Genomic DNA, 10,280 nt, shown 5'->3' on the forward strand with positions numbered 1-10,280 from the left:
CTCAAGTGGGCCCAGGTGTGGTTCAGGCCACTTCTCCAGAGGGTACAAGTGGGTCTTAACAGTATCCACATGGAGCTAATTTTGCAGATGCATAAGAGTACAAAAGCTGTGGAGCATGATTCCTTCACCTAGATTCCAGCTGCAGGACTACCACAGGGTCTCAACTAGGGAAATGTCCAGTGGAGTCTAAGAGTGAGGTTTCCCCGCAAGCCCCAGAACTATAGGAACACCAGCATGCACCACCAGTCTATGAAAGCCAGACATATTAACTCCAATGTATGAGATGAAGTGTGAGCTATGCCCAGCAAAGCTGTGGAGGTGGGATTGCCTAGCACCCTGAGGACTCAGCCTTCAGCCTGGTGTGTCTGGAAGGGGGATACGGAGTCAAAAATTATTCTCTAGACTTGAGTTAATGTCGTTTACTCTGGTGGATTTTGGACTTGGTCAAGACTTGTTACCCCCTTCTTTGCTATTTCTCCCTTCTGGAGCATAAATATCTATTCTATTCCTATCTTTCCATTTTATTTTAGAAGCATGTAACTTGTTTCATTTTCACAGGCTCACACCTAAAGGAAAATTTGCCTGAAGATGCCTTGAGTCTCTTATTACATATCTTTTTTGGATAAGACTCTGGACTTTAGTCCTTTGAGTTGACATTGGGATGGGTTAAGACTTTTAGGACTATTGTGATGGAATGAATGTACAGTATTTTGTATATGAGGGGACATGAATTTGGTAGGTATTAGTAAGTTCTTTTATTACTATAATGAAATACTTCAGGGAGGTTAATTTATAAAGGAAAGAGATTTATTTAGCTCACAGTCGTGGAGATTCAAGGCCATGATGCAGCATCAGCTGAGCTTTGGTGAGGCCCTCTTGGCTGATGATGTCACGACAACGACAGTACATGGGAGAAGAAGAGGTCACATTTCAAAATAGAAAACCAGAGAGAGCCTGAGGGTCTACAGTCCCTTCCAAAGGCATGTCCCCAAGGGACCTAAAGATGTCCCACTAGGCCCTGCATCTTAAGATTCCACACCGGCGGCACCGCGGTGTACCCTGGGATAGGGAGCGATCTCCGAGCGAGTCAGCAAGATGGACGCGGGATTCTTCCGAGGAACAAGTGCAGAACACGATAATCGGTTCAGCAGCAAACAGAAGAAACTACTAAAGCAGCTGAAATTTGCAGAATGCCTAGAAAAAAAGGTAGACTTGAGCAAAGTAAATTTGGAGGTTATAAAGCCTTGGATAACAAAACGAGTAACAGAAATCCTTGGATTTGAAGATGATGTTGTGATTGAGTTTATATTCAACCAGCTGGAAGTGAAGAATCTAGATTCTAAAATGATGCAAATCAACCTGACTGGGTTTTTGAATGGGAAAAATGCTCGAGAATTTATGGGAGAACTGTGGCCCCTGCTGTTAAGTGCACAAGAAAACATCGCTGGAATCCCTTCTGCTTTCTTAGAACTGAAGAAAGAAGAAATAAAACAGAGATAGATTGAACAAGAAAAATTGGCATCGATGAAAAAGCAAGATGAAGACAAAGATAAAAGGGATAAAGAAGAAAAAGAAAGCAGCAGAGAAAAAAGAGAGAGGTCTCGAAGCCCAAGAAGACACAAATCCAGTTCTCCTTCCCCTAGAAGACGATCTTCCCCTGTCAGGAGAGAGAGAAAGTGCAGTCATCCTCGATCTCCCCGTCACAGAACCAAGAGTCGGAGTCCTTCCCCTGTTCCAGAAAAGAAGGAAAAAACTCCAGAACTCCCTGAACCTTCAGTGAAAGTAAAAGAACCTTCAGTACAAGAGGCCACATCCACTAGCGACATCCTAAAAGTTCCCATGGGTTCAGACCCATGCCAGAACCTAAAGAACCTTCTCCAGAAAAAAATTCCAAAAAAGAAAGGGAAAAGACCCGGCCAAGGTCCCGGACCCGTTCTCGCTCTCCTTCTCAAACTCGACCAAGACGGGGCCATAGGTCCCTACCGAGATCATATTCACCCAGAAGGTGGCCCAGCCCAAGAAGGAGACCATCTCCTCAAAGAAGAACTCCACCAAGAGGAATGCCTCCTCCTCCGAGGCACAGAAGGAGTAGATCTCCAGTAAGACGAAGAAGGCGTTCATCAGCATCCTTGTCTGGGAGTAGCTCATCAGCATCTTCATCTCATTCCCGGTCACCACCAAAGAAACCTCCTAAGAGGACATCCAGCCCCCCTCGAAAAACTCGTAGGTTATCTCCATCAGCGAGTCCTCCAAGACGAAGGCACAGGCCATGGCCTCCAGCTACTCCACCACCAAAAACTCGTCATTCCCCAACACCCCAGCAGCCAAACCGTACAAGAAAAAGTCATGTTTCTGTGTCTCCAGGGAGAACTTCAGGTAATGTGACAAAACATAAAGGTACTGAGAAAAGAGAATCACCATCACCAAAGCCTAGAAAAGTAGAGTTATCTGAATCTGAAGAAGATAAAGGCAGCAAAATGGCTGCGGCAGATTCTGTGCAGCAGAGACGCCAGTACAGACGACAGAACCAGCAGTCTTCGTCTGACTCTGGCTCTTCCTCTTCCTCTGAAGATGAGCAACCCTAGCGATCCCATGTGAAAAAATGGCAAGGTTGGGAGGCGGTGGAGACATTCCCCTTCCCGGAGTGCATCTCCGTCACCACGAAAGTGCCAAAAAGAGACTTCCCCTTGTAGTAGACTGAGGAGAAGTCCCTCCCCTCCACCCGCCAGAAGACGACCATCCCTTCTCCGGCTCCTCCCCCTCGTCAGCGCTCACCTTCCCCGAGAAGATACTCTCCTCCCATACAGAGGAAGTACTCTCCTTCTCCACCTCCAAAGATGACGGGACCGCCGTCACTAGTCGAACAGTACCTGAGAGGAGGAGTGAGGATGAAAGAAAAAACACACTTCAAAAGAAAAAAGACAGAGTCGTCCGGGCTCCTAAGACCGAACTCCGAGTTTATTTTTCTCTTCCCTTTTATACAACCCGTGAGTTTGTTACAGGTGAATTTGGTTGTTACAGCTGAGTTTGGTTGTTACATCATGACCCTTATCCAGGGACACCTGCTTCCCTGCTTTCCAGTCCCTTGGCAATTCCCCATCCTCATGGGCCTTCCCGTTTCTCGGGGCTACAGAACGTTCATCACATTCCAGGGCAATCTCTGAAGGTAAACATCCAATTTAGGTAAGGACGCGGTTCCTCATAGCATAGTCTCCATGAAATGGAGCGTAAGATTCAAAATGGAGTCTCCTTAGCTACCACCGCTCCCCACACAAAGAGAAGAATGGCTTCACCCTTGCCCCCTCCTAAGAGAAGGGCATCGCCATCCCCACCACCAAAGCGCCGGGTCTCCCCCCTCCACCTCCCAAACAAAGAAGCTCCCCAGTTGCCAAGAGATGCTCACCTTCTCTCTCATCAAAGCATAGGAAAGGGTCTTCCCCGAGCCGTGCTACTAGGGAGATCCAGTCACCACAACCAACCAAATGGCATTCTCCCTCACCGCGGCCTCGAGCTCCTCAGACCTCAAGTCCTCCACCTGTTTGAAGAGGTACATCGGCATCACCCCCCAAAAGGCAGTCCCCATCTCCAAGTACCAGGCCCATTAGAAGAGTCTCCAGAACTCCGGAACCTAAAAAGACAAAAAAGGCTGCCTCACCAAGTCCACAGTCTGTAAGAAGGGTTTCCTCCTCTCAATCTGTCTCTGGACCTATTGAGCCAGCAGCTAAAAAGCCCCCAGCACCTCCATCCCCTGTCCAGTCTCAGTCACCTTCTACAAACTGGTCACCAGCGGTGCCGGTCAAAAAGGCTAAAAGCCCAATGCCAAGCCCAATCAACAACTGGGACTTCATCTTATTAAAAAGCTTCTGCATTGGGCTGAGGATTTAGCTCAGTGATTCCGCTGCCTGCTTTACAAGCACAAGGACCCAAGTTCGATCCCCGGCACCAAAAAAAAAAAAAGCTTCTGCACTGCAAGAGAAACTACCAACAGAACTAACAGACAACCTACAATATGGGAAGAAATTTTTAGCAGCTGTACCTCAGACAAAGGTCTACTATCTAGAATATATAAAGAATTGAAAAAAATCAGACACCCCCCAAATTCAAAGACCCAATTCAAAAATGGGCATCCAAGATGAACAGACATTTCTCAGACAAAGAAGTAAAAACAGCAAGTAAATACATGAAAAAATGTTCAACATCACTGGTCATTCGAGAGATGCAGATGAAAACAACACTGAGATTCCACCTCACCCCAAAAAGAATGGCTGCTAGCAAGAAATCAACCAATAACAAATGCTGGCGGGGGTGTGGAGAGAAAGGAACCCTTCTCCATTGTTGGTAGGAGTGCAGACTGGTGCGACCACTATGGAAATCCGTATGGAGATACCTCAAAGAACTAGGGCTAGAGGTCCCATTTGACCCAGCTATTCCCCTACTGGGTATCTTCCCCAAAGAATTAAAAGAATCATACCACAGAGATATATGTGCACCTATGTTTATAGCAGCACAATTTGTAATAGCTAAGGATTGGAAACAGCCCAAGTGCCCACCAGCTGGAAACTGGATAAAGAAGATGTGGGGTTTTTTTATAAAATGGAGTACTACTCAGCCATAAAGAACGAGAAACTAGAGTCATTTATAGCTAAATGGATGCATATTGAGGCCATACTCTTAAGTGAAATAAATAGGACACACATGTGTAAATACCGAATAGTATCTCTAGTGTGAGAAACTGAAAGTGTATATAAGGATAAAAATGATTAAAACGAATAATTGATAATTTGAAATAGGAAAAGGACCAAAGGTGGAGGGTTGGTGGGAGAGGAAGGGGAAAAGGAAGAAGGAAAAGGAAAAATTATGAGAAAGAAAAAAAAATGGAAACAAAGTCTATGTAAATAGGGAAGGGTGGTGGGGGTGAAGGGCGCATAGGTAATGGGGGAAGAATAAGAACTACGATACATCATGTTCAGGTACAAGCACCCAATGATAAATGTAAATGTACTGTATACCTAAAATGTACCAATTAATATATAAATTTTTTTAAAGTGAAAAAAAAAAAAGATTCCACACCATCTCCCAATACCTCCACCATAGGGACCAATGTTTGTGTTCTCTCCAAAATTCCTAAGTTAAAATTTTAATCTACAAAGTGGTAGTAAGAAGTGGGAACTAGCTGTGGTGTCACACACCTGAAATCTCCGCACTTTGGGAGGCTGAGGCAGGAAGACTACAAGTTGAGCCCAGGCTGTGCCACTTAGCAACTTAGTGAAAGCCTGTTTCAAAAATTTTTAAAAACAGGGTGGCCTGGGAATGTAGCTCAATGTGAAGACCCTGGGTTCAATCCACAATGCCACAAAAAAAGTAGAGGCCTTTAAAAGGTCTCATGGACTTTCACAGATGGGATTTGAACCCTTATAAAAGGGCTCAATGTTGAAAGGAGCACTCTCTTTTTTCTTGACCCTCTGCCATGTGGATCCATAGCAAGAAAGCTCTCACCAGATGCTAGTATCTTGATCTTAAGGCAACCCAAACTCTAAGAACTTTGAAAAAATAAATGTATACTCTTTATGAAATTACCTAGTCTCAGGTAGCAGCACAAAAATGAACTAAGCACTCAAAATATAAAGGGGCTTTTAAACATGAATCAAAATTCAGAAGACTCAATACATTAGCATGATGGTTAATTTTGGTTATCAACTTGACTGGTCTGAAGGATGCCTAAATTGGTAAAGCATATTTCTGAGTGTCTATGAGAGTATTTCTAGAGAAGACCAGTGTGTGGCCCAGCAAACTGAGTAGGAAATACCTACTTTGAACATGGTGGCATCAGGCAATAGGCTCCGGCCCCACATGGAATGATAAAGTAGAAGGAAGAAGCTAGAGTACATCCCTACTGGGTCCTTCTTGAGTGAACATTATTTTGTGTTGCTGTCATCTGCGGACATCAGCTTCCAGATTCTTTAGCTTTTGAGTGCAGGTTTGCATCTGTAATACCTAGACAGATATTCTAATATAGTTCAGGTCTACAAACAGATACTTACTAGAATATTCTCTGGGGCAGCCATAAGTTATAGCCATCACTTCAGGAATAAATGAAGTAAATACTATAAATCTCCACACAAATGTTAGAATTGATGAATAACATTAGAGCACTGCATATAGAGGAAGATAGTTCATCTAAAAATCAGTTCTGAGTAGAAACTAATTTACAGCATTACTGTAAATTTCAAATTCATAATATATGACCTATTTGATAAAGGATACAAACATTTAAGGATGCATTCCAAACATATCTGTATGCATGTCTATAGACAAGAACAGAAATTGGAAATGATAGGGAAAGGAAAAACCAAGAAACAAATGTTGCATAAGTTACTTTGAAAATGCACTATTAATTAAGGTCCAAACAACTCAATGCAAAATGAAGTAAGAACAGTGCCTTTTCTCTTCTTGGCCTCTGTTAATGAAAGGCAGAGTCCTAACAGCCTCAGCTCTCCCAGACAGAACTCTGAGCAACTTGCGCTAGCTTCCACTCCAGGTTCGGAAAGAAGGGTTGGGACCACTGTTGTTTGGAACTCAACCCCTATACTGGGAGATAAGACCCAAGGAATGAATTTAAAATTCTGTATCCCATCAGGCATACTATTTAAGTCCCTGTGCTTGATTTCATCATTAATAACTCCTGTGTTAACTGTTTACATATGCTCCATTCTTTGAAGTAATCCTCACAGAACCATTTTATAGATGACCAAACTGAGCCTGAAAGACATGAAATCACTTCAAATTCTCCTTAAAGAGTCGGTAGCAGTCTATATACACTTCTAGCCCCCAAGTCCATTCCTGTCCCAATAATCAAAAGAGCAAATACTTCTATTGCTCTTGCTAGAAAATTATGTGAAGTGTTACTGTGAAAATGCCTTTAAGAAGCCCGGTGGGCCGCTCCAGGCGACCGCTCCGGCCCCGCTTTTCCTCCGGCAGTAAAGAGGGGCGCGCTTGGGAAAACGGACAGCTGCCCTGAAAAGAAAAGAGAAAGAAAAAGAAAGAAAAGAAAAGGAAACTCCTCCCTCCTCCTACTGGCAGGATTTCTGGAAGCACAATGATTTCGTTATCCAGGTACTGATCAGCAGAGGGCACTACTGCACCTGCCCAGCCCGGGAAGAGCAGAAGACCTCACAGACCAAAGGGGCGCGCAAAACACCGTCATTCCTGAGGCTTGTAGGTTTGGACAATCTTCTCTTGATCCAGAGACCGGTGGGATGACTCCTGAGAGTCTAGAAGCATGAAGAGGCAGCCAGGGACCCCGAGCTATTGTTTTCCTGGTGACAAACAATGCAATACAATATATCAATAGGTGCGATCTCCGGCCCTGTCCTTTCTCGCCATCCCTCCCAATCCTTGTTCTTTAAAAGGGTGCTATGGAGAAAAGGAAAAAACAGAAACAAAGTCTTTGTAAATACGGAGGGGCAGAGGGGTGAAGGGAGCACAGGGAATGGGGAAAAAACAAGAAGCAAGATACATCACGTACATGTACAAATTCCCAATGATGAATGTCATCATGTTGTATACCTATCATGTACCAATAAACTTAATGAGAACAAATTTAAAAATAAAATAGGCCAGGGCTTTAGCTCAGTGGTTCCGCCGCCTGCCTCCCAAGCACAAGGTCCCCAGTTCGATCCCCGGTACCAAAAAATAACAATAATAATAAAACAAAAACTAAAATTAAAGAAAGAAAGAAAATGCCTTTAAGAAACTAGACCAGGAAGGTGATTTATTCCCTTGTCATGCAGTTCCACGGGTCCTTGACTTATGAACTCAATCAGTTCCCAAGGGCTGATTGTAACTAAGTCAATCCAGCTGAGATCTGGGTACATGCTATAGATAACAAGAGGCAGACCTTGTTAATATTCTAAACTGATTAACCCAAGTTGTTCATATGTCAGGCCAGTCATAATTTAAAGGTCCACTGTATATGAAGTCACCCGTGGCTTTGAGGAATTAACTTTTTGCCACCATTCAATCTATTTTCTCCCTATCTTGAGTTTTGTGAATAAAGTGGGAAATCTTAATAGGATACAGTAAATCAATGTAACTAGAAGTTAGAACTCAATGTGAAACCATTTTTTGTTTCACTGAGCTACACTCTCAGCCCTTTTTCATTTCTTATTTTATTTATTTTAATTAATTGATTTTTACAGTACTGAGGATTGAACCCAGGGGCTTCACACTGGGTTACATCCCCAGTCCCTTTTTTTCTTTTTTTTTTTTTTTTGGTACTGGGGATCGAACTCTGGTCCTTGTGCTTGTGAGGCAGTCCACTTTTTATTTTTGAGGTAGTTTTGCTAAGTTGCTCAGGCTGGGCTCAGTGTCTCAATACTCCTGCCTCAAGTTTTCAGTGGTGGGATTATAGGCATGTCACCACGTACAGCTAAAATTACGTTCTTAAAAAGAAGCAGTTTTGTCCAGCTGTTTCTTAAAATGGGCTTAATCATAATGGCAGAAATTCTGCCTGAAATTCATGTGCAATCCTACCATCCACATATAATAGCTCCTAAAAGGAAAAGGACTTTGAAAAATAGTAAATTTTACAAGTTTTACATTGTTGTTTCCTCATAAAAAAAATCTGAAATACTTTTGTAAAAAAAAGAAAAATGGGGGCCGGGGATTTAGCTCAGTGGTTTCGCTGCCTGCTGAGCAAGCGTAAGAACCTGAGTTCGATCCCTGGCACCAAAAAAAAGAAAACTGGGCTGGGGATTTAGCTCAGTGGTTCCACCGCCTGCCCCACAAGCAGAAAGACCCAAGTTTGATCCCCCATACCAAAAAAAAAAGAAAGAAAGAAAACCTTTTGTATCATTAATTCCCTTTTTTTTTTAACTTATTGAAGCAATTATTTTTACAAATCCTGAACAATTTCAAGTTTTATGAAAGATAACAGATATAGACTTTAAATTAAAGTGAGCTCTACAGTGAAGTTAGGCTTTTTCTTTTGGGTAACAGGAACTATAAAAAACAGAAAATACAGTATGTAAAGAAAATGCAATCTCACTTGAGATATTCTGAGGTTTCCAAGTCTTGCTTGCAAGACCTTTTACTGAGAAAATTGTCTGTCTTACAGAGGAAAGTACTTCCAATTTTTATATCCCCTTATGAACGTTAATGCTTGTTATCTCCATACCTAAATTCTTTGGAAAGTAGCTACCTTCATTACTTTGGGTGGGAAACACTGAGGATAGGTCTGGAACATCATATTATTACCAGAAAGTATATATTCATGGAAAGATGTCAGGGCACTGCTAAAGGGAGGAAGGATTTCACTTAAATTGACTCCCAGTTGCTAAATTCTGACAATTTAGTTTCAAAAGACAATTAATATAAAAATTTTAAGATTATAAAAAATAAGCTGAGCTGGTAGTACACACTTGTGATCCCCTCATTCTTGCAGGCTGAGGCAGGAGGTTCACAAGTTCAAACCTAGCCTGGACAATTCAGTAAGACCCTGTCTCAAAATAAAAAATAGAAAAGATCTTGGGATTATCTCAGTGTGAAGGCCCCAGGTTCAAGGTCCAGTACCCCCCCCAAAAAAAATTGTCGAAGACCATACAATCATTTGACTCAAAAGGAAAATGGTAGAATACAACACACAAATATGTGAGCAAAATAAAAGAATAAATTCAGTTAAGTGTAAAATAAATACATTGATATGTAGATAGGTAGACAGACAGGCTATTATCTTGACTCAAAAGTCAACTTCAAAAGAAGCCTTCACTGACACCCTCATCCCTTCCAGCATTTTTTCCCCTTAGACTTTAACTCTCTTATATAATATATATTTTACTTACTCATATTTTTTTATTGTCTGTCTTCCTCATTAGAAATTAGCTCTATGAAGGTAAGGATTTTTGTCTGTTTGGTTTACTGATGTGTCTCCACTGCCTAGATTAGAATAAGGTTTGGCATACAGTGACAATACTAAAATTTTAGAGGATATACACATCCTCTTCAGATGCACTCATGCACATACACACACATGCATGCATGCACACTCACACATACATACATGCACAAATTTCTAGATGGTGCTATTAACAATCAGAAATAAAGCATAAATTTTCAATAATGCCAAAAAATCAGGTATGACAACAATGGATTGAATAGTTTCATATAAACAAAAGTTAATGCTTCATCATGAGGAGAAATATCTAATTGCAAAATACAAACACTTAAGCTAAAGCCATGGGTAAAAAATATTTTTATCGTGGCCAGGGATTTGGCTCAGTGGC

General features: G+C 42.0%; 2 pseudogenes; both read left to right on the forward strand.

The window, feature by feature from the left end:
- The first annotated feature begins 582 nt into the window (after positions 1-582).
- Positions 583-3,887, forward strand: LOC147824018 (serine/arginine repetitive matrix protein 1 pseudogene; annotated as a pseudogene).
- LOC101723413 (uncharacterized) lies at positions 3,221-3,885 on the forward strand (annotated as a pseudogene).
- Positions 3,888-10,280: the final 6,393 nt, after the last annotated feature.

The sequence above is a fragment of the Heterocephalus glaber genome, unplaced genomic scaffold, assembly GCF_053883595.1.
Source record: "Heterocephalus glaber isolate CG9 unplaced genomic scaffold, H.glaber_assembly_v1.0 deba00001561, whole genome shotgun sequence".
NCBI lineage: Eukaryota > Metazoa > Chordata > Mammalia > Rodentia > Bathyergidae > Heterocephalus > Heterocephalus glaber.